Below are 15490 nucleotides of genomic sequence, written 5' to 3'. Positions count from 1 at the left end.
AAATAATGCCTCCCCTACTTACCCAGCAGTCAGGGTTACTGTTAAAATCAAATAGGATGCTATAAGAAAGGGACAATGTTCTGAAAAAGCGCCGTTAGTAAATGAACTCAGCCTCAACTGTTTATTCCTTCATGTACCCTTTTCTGCCTTCAAGAGAACATAATCTCTCGAAGTTTGAGAATAAGTGGGCATGTCAGTGCTTAGCAAGAGTCAGGAATCCCCAAAAAACATGGGAGTGGAAGAATTTCTTGATACTATGACAACCCAGCAGCAAAACTACTGCTGTGAGGGATTCTAAGCCTCATGATCACACAACAGTGACAGTCCAAGTGGGAGAGTGAGAGGTCGTTTCCTTCTAGAACCTTCCAAGGGACTCTAGAGCAACACCTGCCAGGTTGAGCAGTGAAGGACAGACTCTCGAGTGACGATAGAGACTTGGGCATGTGTACATCTACAGACATGGGAAGGAAGGGGGAGGTTCTGTTGTCTGTTTCTACAAACTGGTCATCTGTGACACTGTCCTATCTATGAATCACCAACTAATTAAACGACTTCACTTAGTCTAGTCAGGAAAAATGAGAAAGAAGGTGCTCATGATTCTCTCTGTGGTTTTAATTGCACCGTGTATAAATCACTGACTTTGTGAAATTACTCTGTCAGTCTTTCATTTTTCTGTGCAGGATCTCCAAAGAATGTTTCCATTGTTTATTCTTAAATTTGCCTTCTTAAGTCTGAAACCCCATTAAGGCAAGTGACTTTTTTTTGTAACGCTACCAGGTAGTCCAGTTCTGAGTATTTTGTTTCATGGAACAATCAGGAACTACTCAGGCAGCTGGAGCCACAAAGAGAAATCAACCGGACAAGAGCAGCCCTGCACAGCACCATGATGGAGTGGGGAAGATGAACAGTATTTGGAGACCATGGTTCCAACAAGGTGAGCGTGTGAGGAATCATCTTATGATAACAAGTATTGCCAGATGCAGCAAATAAAAATATAGAACACAGGCCAGGCATGGTGGCTCACGCCTGTAATCCCAGCACTTTGGGAGGCCAAGGCGTGCAGATACTTAAGGTCAGGAGTTGGAGACTAGCCTGGCCAACATGACAAAACCCTGTCTCTACTAAAAATACAAAAAAAAATTAGCCAGGCGTTGTGGTGCACACCTGTAATCCCAGCTACTCGGGAGGCTGAGGCAGGAGAATCACTTGAACCCAGGAAGCAGAGGTTGCAATAAGCTGAGATTGCCCCATTGCACACTCCAGCCTGGGTGACAAAGTAAGACTCTGTCTCAATAAATATATATATATATATATATATATATATATATGTGTGTGTATATTTTATATATATATAACAGTTATATATATACACACACATATGTGTGTATATATATGAATATATCTGTATATTTTATATATATATACACACATATGTGTGTATATATATAAAAAACACTCAGTTAAATACAAATGTCAGGCACACTGTGTAATTATTTAGCATAAGTATGTCTCATGCCCTATTTAGGACACATTCATACTAAAAAGTAATTTGTTAATGATCTGGAATTCAGCCTTCACCGGGAATCCTGCCTTTTATGGGGCAACCATAATGATAACACTGTGGGTTCCCTGTCTTCCTTTCCCCTGAGCCTCAGCCATGGTTGCCCATCAGAGAGGTTTAAAGATCCTCATGACCAGATGACGTCCCAGCCCAACTAGATAGAATCCCTGGAGGTGGGACCCAGGCTTCTGTATCTTCATGATTCCAAACCTCAGCCAAAGCTGAGAACCACTGTCAGACTTCTGGTGTTTAGGCTTTTCTTTCAAAGGAAAAAGCAAATGAGCTAGTTTAGAATGAAATCTGAAGGACCATCCCCCATGTATCTACGGACACTTGATTTATGGTAGAGATGACACTGAAGAGCAGGGAGGAAAGGATTCAAAAAGAAAGAAAAGAAAGAAGAGAGGGAGGAAAGAAAAAGAAGGAGAAAAAGAAAGGAAGAAAGGAATGAAAGAAGGAATGAAGGGAGGGAGGAGGAAGGGAGAGTGGAAGGGAGCATTTCCGCCTCATATCATACAAAAAATCAATCCAGTTGTATTCTAGATTAAATGTGAAAGGCAAAATAGAAAGACTTTATAAGATAATACAGAAAGAAGAGAAATATTTTTTAAAATAGGACATAAAGGCACAAACCATAAAGGAAAAGATTGATAAATATGGCCACATTAAAATTAAGAACATTTGGTCTTCAAAAGACATCAATAAGAGAATGTAAAGCTAAGCCAGAGAGTGAGACAGTCTGCTTGTCATTCATGACATATCCCGAATTTTTTAAAACCCTACAAATCAATAAGAAAAAGATCTGCCAAAAGAAAATAAGCAGTAGACTTATCAAGGACTTCACAAAAGAGGCCATGCAAATGGACAATAAATATGTGAAAAGGTGTGCAACTCCTTTGTAACACAGGAAATGCAAATTAAAACCACTTTTGGAGGTGTCACTATATACCCTGCAGAATCGCTAAAATTAAAGAGTAACGTGACCAAGTATAGAGAAGAATACATATCAAGGATAATTCCTTCACACATCTGGAAAGAGTGTACATTGATACAATCATTCTGGAAGAGATAGTCTACTACTGATAATAAGAATCTGACCTGATGCAATGGCTCACGTCTGCAATCCCAACACTTTGGGAGCCGCAGCGGGAGGATTCCTTGAGGTCAGGAGTTTGAAACTAGCCTGGGCAACAAAGCAAGAATCTGTCTCTAAAAAAAAAAAACCAGGCCTGGTGGCCCACACATGTAGTCTCAGTTACTCAGCTGCTTGGGAGGCTGAAGTGAGATCACTTGAGCCCAGGAGGTTGAAGCTGCAGTGAGCCATGATTGCACTACTGCCTTCCAGCCTAGGAGACAGAGCAAGATTCTGTCTCAAAACAAAACAAAACAAAACAAACAAACAAACAAACAAATGTAATCTACTAAAGATGAATATATATATACTTCACAATCCTGCAGCTCTAGTCCTGGGTTATAGACTTAACAGACAAGGCTGCCTGTGGACATCAGATATGTACAAGGATATTCATAGCAGAGGACAGCCTAACTATCTGTCAACAGTAGAATAGGTGAAAAAAATTGAAAGAGAGTCACACAATGAAATGTACAGCCATGAAAACAAACCACAGCCTCAAACAACAACCTGGATGAGTCACACACATACACTTGAGAGAAAGAAGCCAGCCACCCAACAAAGCAGGCAAAAATACAGAGCATCAGTATCCACACATAGATGGTAAAAGATAAAGTAAGCAAGGAAGCGACCACCATGAGAGTCTGGAAAGCAGCTGCCTTTGGGGAGTAGGTTGGGAGCTGGGATTAGAAAGGGACACACGGGAGCCTCTAAGGCTGTGCAAGTGTTCAATTTCTGGACCCCCCCAGCAATGGTGATAGGAGTATTTGCTTTATTACATTTCATTAAGCAGTGCATTTGTGACTTACACACCTTCTTCTTTAAGTGTTCTATATTTCATAATTAACAAAGTCTTGTTTAAAATAATGCTCAGGACAAATTTATGTCTTCCATGAAGACTTCTTGCACCCCATTCTCTGAGGAGGTTTTGCATAAACCTGCCTCTAAAGTGTTGCAGGGCTCCCTCCAGGCCCCTGCCCACCACCTTTCACCCCAACAAGTTTTTTGGGTGAATTCTGGTTAAAAATGAACAGTAGTCAGAGCAATCCTTTAAAAATGCAAGTCAAGACATGTCACGCCTTTGCTCAAAATCTTCCCAGGTCTCCTCATATTACTCAGAGGAAAACTCAAGGCTTCCCAATGACCCCTAAAGCCTTAAATGATCTGTGAGCGAACACCAGCTCACCCCTCTGCGCCTCTGCTGTCCTCTGTCCAGCCACACAGGACACGTCTGCGCTTCAAACTGACCACACAGGCTCCCACCTCTCCAGCCACTCCCTCTGTCCACAAAGGTCTCCCCCAGCATTCACGTGGCTCCCTTCCTTCTGGCACTTGATCAAATATCACTTTCTCATGACAGCTGACCCTAGCCGCTTCATTTGGAGTCGTTACACCTTCTGCTGCATTCCCCATCTCTCTTATCTTGCTTTTCATTCTCCAATGGTAATCATGACTTCTACCATCTAATATGATTTACTTTCCTACTGGTGTTTGTTGCCTATCATCTGCCACTGGAAGGTCAGCTCCAGGAACACAGGGATTTTTGTCTTTTTGGTTCACTGCTATATCCCCCACACTTAGAAGAGTATCTGGCATGAAGTAGGTATACAATAAATATATGTTGAGTGAGTGAATAAGAGAATGAATGAATGAATGAATGAATGAATGAATGAATGAAACAATTTATCAAATGCAACCTGGAAAAAGTTAAGAAAAGTAGCTGCCAATAATGGAATGATCTGCAAATTGAAGTGACACAAAGAATGAGATTGTCGAATCAATCTCAAGTGAATTAGAGATTCTGCTCAGTGTCAAGCCTTCCTGGTCATTCTGAGGACACAGGTCATCAAGAGTCAGGGGTCAGACAGAGAGGTCTGGAAGCAGCCAGGTCCTCTCCACAGCAGATGCTCTCCAGCTGAGATGAGGACATGACCTCTCTAAGTGATCTGTAGAGTTCACGTCACTTACAGAAGAGTTCCATCTCCTATACAGGACATCCATGTTTGCTCAGTTTATGTGACACAGTCATGCACCATGTGACAATGTTTTTTTGTTTTTGGTTTTTTGAGATGGAGTTTCACTCTTGTCACCCAGGCTAGAGTGCAGTGGTGCCATCTCAGCTCACTGCAACCTCCTCTTCCTAGGTTCAAGCGATTCTCCTGCCTCAGCCTCTGAGTAGCTGGGATTACAGGCATGCACCACCACACCTGGCTATTTTTTTTTTTTTTTGGTATTTTTTTTTTGTATTTTTGGTAGAGATGGGATTTCACCATGTTGGCCAGGCTGATCTCGAATTCCTGACCTCAAGTGATCCACCCGCCTCAGCCTTCCAAAATCCTGGGATTACAGGAGTGAGCCACTGCGCCCAGCCACCATATGACAATGTTTTGGTCAACCACAGCCCACATATATGACTGAGGTCCCGTAAAATAATAGAGCTGAAAAATTCCTATAACCATGGTAACATTGAAGCACAGTGCATGACTCAGTGTTTGTGGCAAAGCTGGTGTCAACAACCCTGCTGTGCTGCTAGCCATATAAAAGTCTAGCTCGTGGCTCAAGCCTGTAATCCCAGCACTTTGGGAGGCCGAGATGGGTGGATCACGAGGTCAGGAGATCGAGACCATCCTGGCTAACACGGTGAAACCCCGTCTCTACTAAGAAATCCAAAAAATAGCCGGGCGAGGTGGCGGGCGCCTGTAGTCCCAGCTACTCGGGAGGCTGAGGCCGGAGAATGGCGTGAACCCGGGAGGCGGAGCTTGCAGTGAGCTGAGATCCGGCCACTGCACTCCAGCCTGGGCTACAGAGCGAGACTCCGTCTCAAAAAAAAAAAAAAAAAAAAAGTCTAGCTCATGCAGTGATGGACAATTCATAATACTCGATAGTGATGATAAACAACTATGTTGCTGGTTTATGTATTTACGATACTATGCTTTTATCCTTCTTTTATTTTTACTTTTTTGTTTGTTTGTTTTGTTTTTGTTTTTTTCTTGAGATGGAGTTTTTCTCTTGTTGCCCAGGCTGTAGTGCAACGGCACAGTCTCTGCTCACTGCAACATCCGCCTCCCAGGTTCAAGCAATTCTCCTGCCTCAGCCTCCTGAGTAGCTGGAATTACACTCACACACCACCACACCTGGCTAATTTTTGTATTTTTAGTAGAGATAAAGTTTCACCATGTTGGTCAGGCTGGTCTCGAACTCCTGACCTCAGGTGTCCACCTGCCTTGGCCTCCCAAAGTGATGGGATTACAGGCGTGAGCCACCGCTCCCGGCCTCTTTTCCTTATTTTTAAAACGTTAACTATAAAACAGACTCAGGCAGTTCCTTCCAGAGAGATCTCAGAAAAAGGCACTGTTATCATAGGAGACGACAGCTCCCTGCATGTTTTTGCCCCTGAAGACCTGAAGCAGCTAGGGTCAGCTTCCAGGAGAAAGTGGTACTTGACCAAGTGCCATCTGGTGGGACAAGGTGTGAAGGTAGCAGACAGTGAAGGTGGTGATCTTGACCCTGTGTAGGCTTAGGCTAATGTGTGTTTGTGTCTTCATTTTTAACAACAACAACAAAAAAAAAAAATTAAGGAAAAATTTTAAAAATTTTAAAAATAGAAAAAAGAATAAGAACATACAGAAAGGAAATATTTTTGGACAATCGTACCATATGTTTGTGTTTTAAGCTTAGTGTTATTTCAAGAGTCAAAAGTTAAAAAAAATTAAAACATTTATAAAGTAAAAAGATGACAATAAGCAAAGGTGAATTTATTATTTCGTGCAGCCTAACGGTACAGCGTTTGTAAAGTCTACAGTAGTGTGAAGTCACGTCCTAGGCCTTCACGTTCACTCACCCATCACTCATAGTTTCACCCAGAGCAACTTTCAGCCCTGCAAGCTCATTCCATGGGAGGTGCCCTGTATGGGTATACCATGTTTATCTTTTCAACTGTATTTTGACTGTATCTTTGTTATGTTTGGATATGTTTTGACATAAATACCATTGTGGTATAACTGCCTACAGTGTTCAGGACAGTAACCTGATGTACAAGTTTGTAACCTAGGAGCAATAGGCTGTACCATTTAGCCTAGATGGGAAGTAGGCTGTTCCAGCTAGGGTTGTACAAGTGCGTTCAATGATGTTCGCACCACAAAACTGCCTACCGATGCATTTCTCAGAAGGTTTTCCTACAGTTAAGGAACTCATGAGTGTATTTTCCAGGGAACTATGCTCCAGAAATGCATGCATTCCAGGTCATTTGAAGTGAGAAAATATTGATAGAAAAAGGCCAACTGGAACAGCCAAATGATGTCACATGGGTCCCTGGTGTATTCTGATCTCACTCAATGTCCCATCTCCTGCTGCCTCCTGTGACTTCACTGTCAGGGCACAACGGTCAAGGGTCATTGCTCTAAAGAGTTGTGTCCTGGGGATGGCTCTGACTCCCCTGAACAATATATTAACAATTAAATGAAGTTTTAGAGTTTTCCAAAATTACATATGATTCCACTCTCTGGACAAGACCATACTTTGTTGTCACAATAGGAACATTGGAAACAGTGAAAAAGCAGGTGTGGTGCCAGGCATGACCTTATGTTTGGGTCAACCCCAAATCTTGCAGAGTTCTGATTTGGAAATGTCCTCACCCCATCAGACAATAAAATTCTGGTTTTTTGGTTTTTGTTTTTTCTGTAAGACAGAGTCTCACTCTGTCGCCCGGGCTGGAGTGCAGTGGTGCGATCTCAGCTCACTGCAAGCGCCACCTCCCGGGTTCATGCCATTCTCCTGCCTCAGCCTCCCGAGTAGCTGGGACTACAGATGTCCACCATCACACCCGGCTAATTTTTTTGTATTTTTTAGTAGAGACGGGATTTCACCGTGTTAGCCAAGATGGTCTTGATCTCCTGACCTCGTGATCTACCCACCTCAGCCTCCCAAAGTGCTGGGATTACAGGCGTGAGCCACCATGCCCAGTCCAGACGATAAAATTCTTGAAGACAGCACAGTGTCTTGTTTTCTGTTGTATCTTTAGCTCTTATCAGTGTTTGGCCCTTAAACTGCAGTATAAATGGAGGAAAAGGACAGAACTTCCCTGGGTCGTAAGTGCTCGTAAGAGGCATTCCTCTGGCCTCCGTGCCCAGGTCCACAGGCCTTAGGCCATAGAGCACTGTTGAATTCTTAGGATGTGAGCTCAGGGGGACCCAGCTGAGCCATACGCACTCATGCCTCACTACAAAAAAATCTCAAACATGCATATGAAATACCTCTATGTTGGCTAGGCGGGGATGTCCCTAGTAGAGGCCCAGATAGGAGAATTGGTTAGTGGTACATCTGGTTAGGACTATAAGCCAAAGAATGTGATGGTCACAGCAGCACATACCCCTGCAAACCTCTGGACATTCCCACCCAAAGAAAAACCTTTCATTCCCTTTAAAACCATATAAAACCTGGGCAAGGCCTCCCAGAACTTCTCCTTTCCATTTGGCTTGGAATGGCCTCAGAGGAGAAGGAATGCATAGATTGGTGTGAGAAAGAGAGAAAAGAAGGAAATTCCTTTTTCTGCCCCTATGTTCAAAGAGGCACAAGCAGCTAGTCCCTGCACACATTAAAAAGAAAGAAAAAGAAAAACACTCCCACGTGTAAGTTGCTCCTTAGCAATGATGCAGCCATTGCTGGAAATGTCCGTAGCTGTTTCAGACACTGGAGTAACCCTTCAGGAATGATTGCTTCTCGGCACTAATGTTGCCCCAGTGGCAGCTTCAGAAAGTGCTGCCTCACCCAGGGGCTCTGAGGTGAATTGTGTCCCAACTCAGGTTACACGCAGGTGCATTTAGGGCCAGTCTCAGGTTTTTGTGTAGCTGCCACAAAGGTTTAGATCAAACAAACATGATCCCCCCGAATACCTGCCTGGGTCCCAATGGATGCCTCGAGCTAGTCTTCGTTTCTATGGCTTCGATGTCGATTCTTCCCAAGTTTAAAGGCCATATTCAAGGATATCATAGTTAGCCTAAAAGTTTACCCCAAGATTAGCCTATTTTTAATTGTACTGTCTTCTTTACCTGGAATCATGGAGATGAAAGTGTTCCCAGAAATTGCGCTCTCTCGTTCTACCCTGTCATTGTATGAATGAGGACACAGAAGCTCACTCGAAGAGCTAACATGGCTCACCTGGTATCTCAGAACAAATGGGTGGCCAAGCCAGCCGCAGACAGGCCTCTGGCTTCTTATTCCCTCTCCAAGTCTCTTGCTACTGTGAATGCCTTGGTTTCGGTGTAAATAAATTGAATGAGGTATTTCCTAAGAGCAGAGTGAGGGAGATGGCAAGTGAGTGGGTATTGGATTCCTGAAGTAGGCAGAAAGGCACAGAGAAAATGAGTAGACCCAACTCACAAATGTTGCCTGCGGCTAGACCTTTATACATTTAATATATGATGATAATAATAATAGATCCACTCAGCCGCTCTTTTCTTCTGAGGGACCAAATTCGCCTGCGCTTTTCAATGGTCAGATAGGAATGATATTCGGGGGCAATGACATTCCATATACATTTTGCCCTTGACGTCCCAGGGTACACCTTCCTTGAGGGTTATAATTCTTTAGCTGGCTTCGAGTCTACTCCTGGTTCTCACACCAATGACTTACACCCAAGAGTGTATATCTATTATAATTGCTACCTAAAGAGAATAAGAATTACAGATAAGTAATTTTCTTTTTCTAATCTAACCCCCTGGAGGCATTTGAGCAGGTGATGACAGGCATTTCTGCTATAATTTATACAATTTCATTTTTCTTAATCATGGATTTTAGTTCTCTTACGTCACCTGCTTGAAATGAAGCAGAATTTTTTGGTTGCTTCTTTTACATTTATAGTCTCACTTGCAAAGTGTTTGAAAGGTCCACACAATTATGAGAAATTCAGATTAGCATCTTCTCTGAAATGGCTTTCTCCTAATTGTGTCCAAATCCTTTTAAAACAATTTATAAAGTATGAATTTAGGTGCTACGGTGGGACACCATATTTCAAGTACTTAAGTAAAAGTGAAAAGTTAATAAGTGGACATTTATAGCTATTTACCTAGGCAGATAAATTGATGATTAAGAATGTATACCTCAAATAATTCGTATGGTACAACATAAAAGAAAATTTAGGAAATGTTGAGGAGTGGGTTTGGGTAATTCATTTTTGTGGTTCTCATCTTTTTTTTTTTTGGTTCTCATATCTAACACAATGCCTGATGCCTGAAAATATGTCAGTAAATGTTGGTGATTTGTGTTTAATGTATTTAAAATGTCATCAAATAATGCAACATTCTGATAGCACCTTTCAACCTCACACCCACTCCTTCAAAGCCAACTCAGTGCGGCCAGCCCTAAGGAATCCAGGTCAAAGCAGTGCTCCCCAGTGCAGAGAGTCCAGATGTTCTGATATAGCCCAAGATCATCTGAGATCCAGAACTATGGGTGGCAACATCACTGATGGATCAGCAGATCTGTTTAGGGGGTTAATAAACAAGATTTTGTTGGAATCGAATGCAATAATATAGAATGGAATGAACATGAACAGAACACATCTCCCACGGTAAGAGAAAGCACTGTTTTGTGAAATTCTTTCTTTCCCTGTGTACAATGGGCTAGGTTATGTGATAACATATATTTCTTCCTTTGATTCAAAACAAGTTTGAAAACCACTATAGTAGGTTGAATAGAGGCTCCCACAATGATATGTCCATATTCTAATCCCCGGAACCTATCAATGGGACCTCATGTGGAAAAAGGTTCTCTGTGGATGTAATTAAGATAAGGGTCTCAAGATGACTAGATCATCCTTGATTATATGGGTGAGCCCTAAATCCAATGACACATGTTCTTATAAGAGAAAGACAGAGGGACACATGAGAAAGACTGAAGAGAAGGAAACAATGTGATCACAGACGCAGAGACTGGTGTGGTGTACACACAAGTCAAGGATACCTGGAGCCACCAGATGCTGGAAGAATCAAGGAAGGATCCTCCCCTAGAGCCTGTGGAGGGAACACGGGCATGCAGACTTCTTGATTCAGACTTCTAGCCTCTAGACCTGTGATAGAATAAATTTCTGCTGTGTTAAGCTACCCAGTTGCTGGTAATTTGCTGCAGCAGCAACAAGAAACAAGAAGTATAGTCACTGATCTTAAAAAAGAAAAAAAAAAAAATTCTAGGTGTTTACAACTCCAGAATCAGTCTTATCCCAAACCAGTCTCCACCAAAATCCCAGAGTTACCCAAAACATGAAATTCATTCTAGTCCAAAGTTCACCAATACTTTTTTAAAGTCTTGCCTTTTATGAGAAGCCTAAATATCTGAGGACCCACAATCTGATACAGCCCCAGGGAAGGAAAAAGAACCCCACACACTCACACACAGTCATCAACACCAGATAAAGACAATCCTCAGCCTGCTGTCATCGGACAAGGAAATTTTCTGAAGCTTAATTTTCTGTGAAGCTATTATTTTATTCAATTTTTCTAGAATAAATTTGTAATAATAGCAATGCTTCTTCAAACTCAAAAGATGGACTGGAAAAATCACCATTTCAGACTTTTCCCTAGCCACTAGGGCCAGCAAAAAAGGGAACTTGGCAAGGGTGAGAAAAGATGGCTCATTTCATAATAATATAATTGTCAATTCTCACTATATTCTTTCCCAGATTGACAAAAAGGAGCATTGTGTCTGGAGATGTAGGTATATTATACATGAGCCTTTAGCGACTGTAAGCTATCCAAGCTGCATGAAATATAATTCAAGCATGATAAAGGGGAATTATAGGTGCTTGTAACAAACCTGTTGTAGTCTTCATATCAACCGTAATTAGTGTTATGAATTACCAAGTACCAACCATAGCGTAAAGCAATTGACTTTTTTTGGTTTTTCTCCAGATTTACATGAGGACCTTCGTTCATGTCATTTGAAGTAACCAACACCTATGTGAAAAACACAAGAGGCAAGACATCCCAAATTTTGTTCATTCACTTAGTCATCATCTTTCCATTTTAATGTGAATGACTCTACACTAGTACTAGAACACCTAGTACAATGCTTTGCACATAGTAGTCACTCAGTAAGTACACTGAACCTAAATGGATTACGTATTTTGAAAAGGCAGTAAAAACTAGATGTTTGGGATAACTATCAAGTGGGAAAAAATAGAAGTGGACATATGAATAATTGTGACAAAAATCAACAACTAGCTCATTGCGTTTCTGACCAATGTGCCCTTTTCCCCTTACATTTAAAAAGAGAGAGTGAGAGACAGAAAAGAGGGAGGGAAGGAAGGAAGGGAGGGAGGGAGGGAGGGAGGGAAAGATTAAATGAAGAAGGAAAGGAAGAAAAGAAAGATAGATCAAGACAACCAAGATTTTCAAACTTCATGTGCCCCCACTAATAACAAGCTGGTTGAATTTCAAACCTCTCATCAACCATAATCCCTTCAATCCCCAGCAAGCCACAGCAAATAAAAATTCACTGGACTCTTTCAGGCCTTGCAAAGACAAACCACCGCTCATCAAGGATATGTTGACATTGATGAATTGCTCACCTCATACTCATGACACTGTGAAAGTGATTTGTGTACATTAGGGTGGCCATAAAAGATGACACAGGAAGCCCTCAGGAGTGAACCAAGACAATGAAGAGGAGGGATGGTTGGTGGCAGTCAGGAAGCCCCAAGAGTGGGTCAGGATGGGGTAATCACGGTGGCATCTGAAGTCCACAAGGAAGCTACCTGCACAGGTGGCAGAATTGGGTACAACCATTTTTAAAGTTAATATTCCTTTGCCTTTCTGGGCAAATAGTAGGAGGCTACTATAAAATTATGGAAACAATCCTAGATTTGAACCTGCTGCTAATTAGCTCTACCCTTGAACAGGTGACTTCACTTCTCTAAGCCTCAGTTTTTCCCTTCAGTGAAATTATGATAACACCAAGCTTCAGGTTGTTATGACTATTCATTACTTAATGTCTGTTAATGTGCTAGGCACAGTAATGGATATCGCACTCAATAAAGTTTTACAATTTTGTAAGTGAAATCCTGTAGTCAGCTGCCCAGGGATCACTGTAGCCTAGTATCATTTAGAAAAGGGTGTATTATTAAGTTAAATTTTCTTCAAATACAAATTAGTACGTTTCTTCAGTGAGGATAAAACTGAAAAACCAGGTTTCCTTCGGCCCAGCCTTCAGCCTCCACCAGCTTTCTAAACAAGGATCGCTAACACTGCCTCTCAACTGCTCAAAACCTCAGAGAGGCCAGGTGCGGTGGCTCATGCCTGTAATCCCAGCACTTTGGAAAGCCAAGGCAGTCACATCACCTGAGGTCAGGAGTTTGAGACCAGCCTGGCCAACATGGTGAAACCCCGTCTCTACTAAAAATACAAAAGTTAGCCGGGCATGGTGGCATGTGCCTGTAGTCACAGCCACTTGGGAGGCAGAGGTGAGAGAATCTCTTGAACCTGGGAAGTGGAGATTGCAGTGAGCCGAGATTGTGCCATTGCACTCCAGCCTGGGCAACAGAGCGAGACTTCCTTTCAAAAAAAAAAAAAAAAAACCCTCAGAGGTTCAGTTCAGCGTGCTTCTCCCCTTCCATTTCATTAGGATTTCATTCAAGGCAGTGCGGTAGACTGGAAAGAGCTTGTACTTAAGAGTCAGTCAAAACTAGATTGAAATGCTACTCCTGCCACTCCAGCAAGTCCTTTAACTTCTCTACACCTCAGTTTCCCCAACTGCAGACAAGCAACAATAACACTTTACAAACAGGAAATAACAAAAGGGAGAAATAAACTTATTTGGGGACAGTAGTTTTAGGGGTTGAAAACTATGACATTCTCGCAAACAATTCTCAATATATGCTGCAAAGTTGGTACTCAATAAAGTCAAACATTTTCTTTCTTTTCTTATTCCAAACCTCACATCCTTTTCTCCTGCATTCCACCTCAAACCAAGGGGTCCCTTTTGAAGCCTGCACCTTTGCACCTTGGCAGCGCTCATTCTGTGCATTCTGCCTGGAGTGCTGTTCTCCATCCCTAAACATCTGAATCCTACCCAGTCTTCAAGACTGAAGTTAAACAGCATCATTCCCACAAAGCCACCCTTCTGCCCAAAAAAAACAATACTCCTCTTTCTGAACTTCCTAACCTTTGTCTTTGAGCTTCTTGCAACGCTTCACTTTGTGTTTGCAGTCATCACAGCTCTAAGGCCTATATCCACCCAAAAGCAAATTTTCTAAGGGTGCAGTCTCCATCTGTACCTTCTTTCAGAACCAGTGCCTTACAGGCCTGGTGCATCTCAAGCACTTGAAAATTTTTTTGAGTAAATAAATCAATACCAAAGTATGTGCATTCAAAGAAAATTTTATATGAAATATCTATGCTCAATTAACAAATAAGAAATTTAGGCAGGGTACAGTGGCTCATGCCTGTAATCCCAGCACTTTGGGAGACCAAGGCGGGCAGATCATGAGGTCAAGAGATCAAGACCATCCTGGCCAACATGGTGAAACCCCATCTCTACTAAAAATACAAAAATTAGCTGGGTGTGGTGAAGCATGCTTGTAGTCCCAGCTACTTGGGAGGCTGATGCAGGAGAATCGTTTGAACCCAGGAAGCAGAGGTTGCAGTGAGCCACGATCGTACCACTACACTCTAGCCTGACGACAGAGGGAGACTCCGTCTCAAAAAAATATATTAGATTAACTATCTGCACTAAGCCAGAGATTCTCTGTCTTATTCCATTTTACTGTATTTGTGTAAATAAAGTAATTTGCATGTGTTCCCCAGCAAGTTTAAGAAGGTATCTAATATGGTTTGTTTCTGTGTCCCCACCAAATCTCATGTTGAATTGTAATCCCCAACGCTGGAGGTGAGGCCTGGTGAGAGATGATTGAGGATGGATACATGGGGACATTGGGGACAGATTCCTCATTAATGGTTTAGCTCCATCCCCTTGGTGTTTTCCTTAAAACAGTGAGTGAGTTCTCATCATTTAGAAGTGTGCGGCACCTCCCCCATCTCTCTCTTGCACTTGTTCTAGTCATGTGACATGTCTTCTCCCCCATCCACCTTGCACCATGATTGTAAGTTTCCTGAGGGCTCCTCAGAAGCCAAGTAGATGCCAGCATCATGCTTCCTGTACAATGCGTACAACTGTGAGCCAATTAAACCTCTTTTCATTATAAATTACCCAGCCTCAGCTATTTCTTTACAGCAGCATGAGACTAGACCAACCCAGTATCCAATACCTGCTTTCAATATTCCAAACATTTTAAGGCCCTTCATTTTCTGTAAAAAGCAAATAACTTTAATTGTGCTACTTTCTAGCATTTGACAGCTTTGGGGCTTTGTGTAACAGAAATCAAAGCAATTAGTAATTTCATTAATTTGATGGTGCAAAATGTATCAAAAATATCACCTGTCCTTGTGTACACTAGTGAATTGACTGAAGTTTTTTCCCTTTTAATTTGTTTAGGTTCATATAAATGACATATCAAGCATAACTAAATAATCCAGCTTCCTGAAAATTAATCTATATAAATCCTCTAAAATTTGTTTAATTTTTTAAAAAATCTTTAGCACTTTAAAAAAGCTAATTAGCCAGGCACAGTGGCTTACACTTGTAATCCCAGCACTTCGGAAGGCCAAGGCAGGTGTGTCACTTGAGCTCAGGAATTCAAGACCAGTCTGGGTAACATGGCAAAACCCTGTCTCTACAAAAAATTACAAAAATTAGTTGTGCATGGTGGCAGGAGACTGTAGCCCCAGCTACTTGGGAGGCTGAGGTGA

Source organism: Papio anubis, chromosome 6, assembly GCF_008728515.1.
Source record: "Papio anubis isolate 15944 chromosome 6, Panubis1.0, whole genome shotgun sequence".
In the NCBI taxonomy this organism is placed as follows: domain Eukaryota; kingdom Metazoa; phylum Chordata; class Mammalia; order Primates; family Cercopithecidae; genus Papio; species Papio anubis.
Note: the sequence above shows the minus strand (reverse complement) of the source record.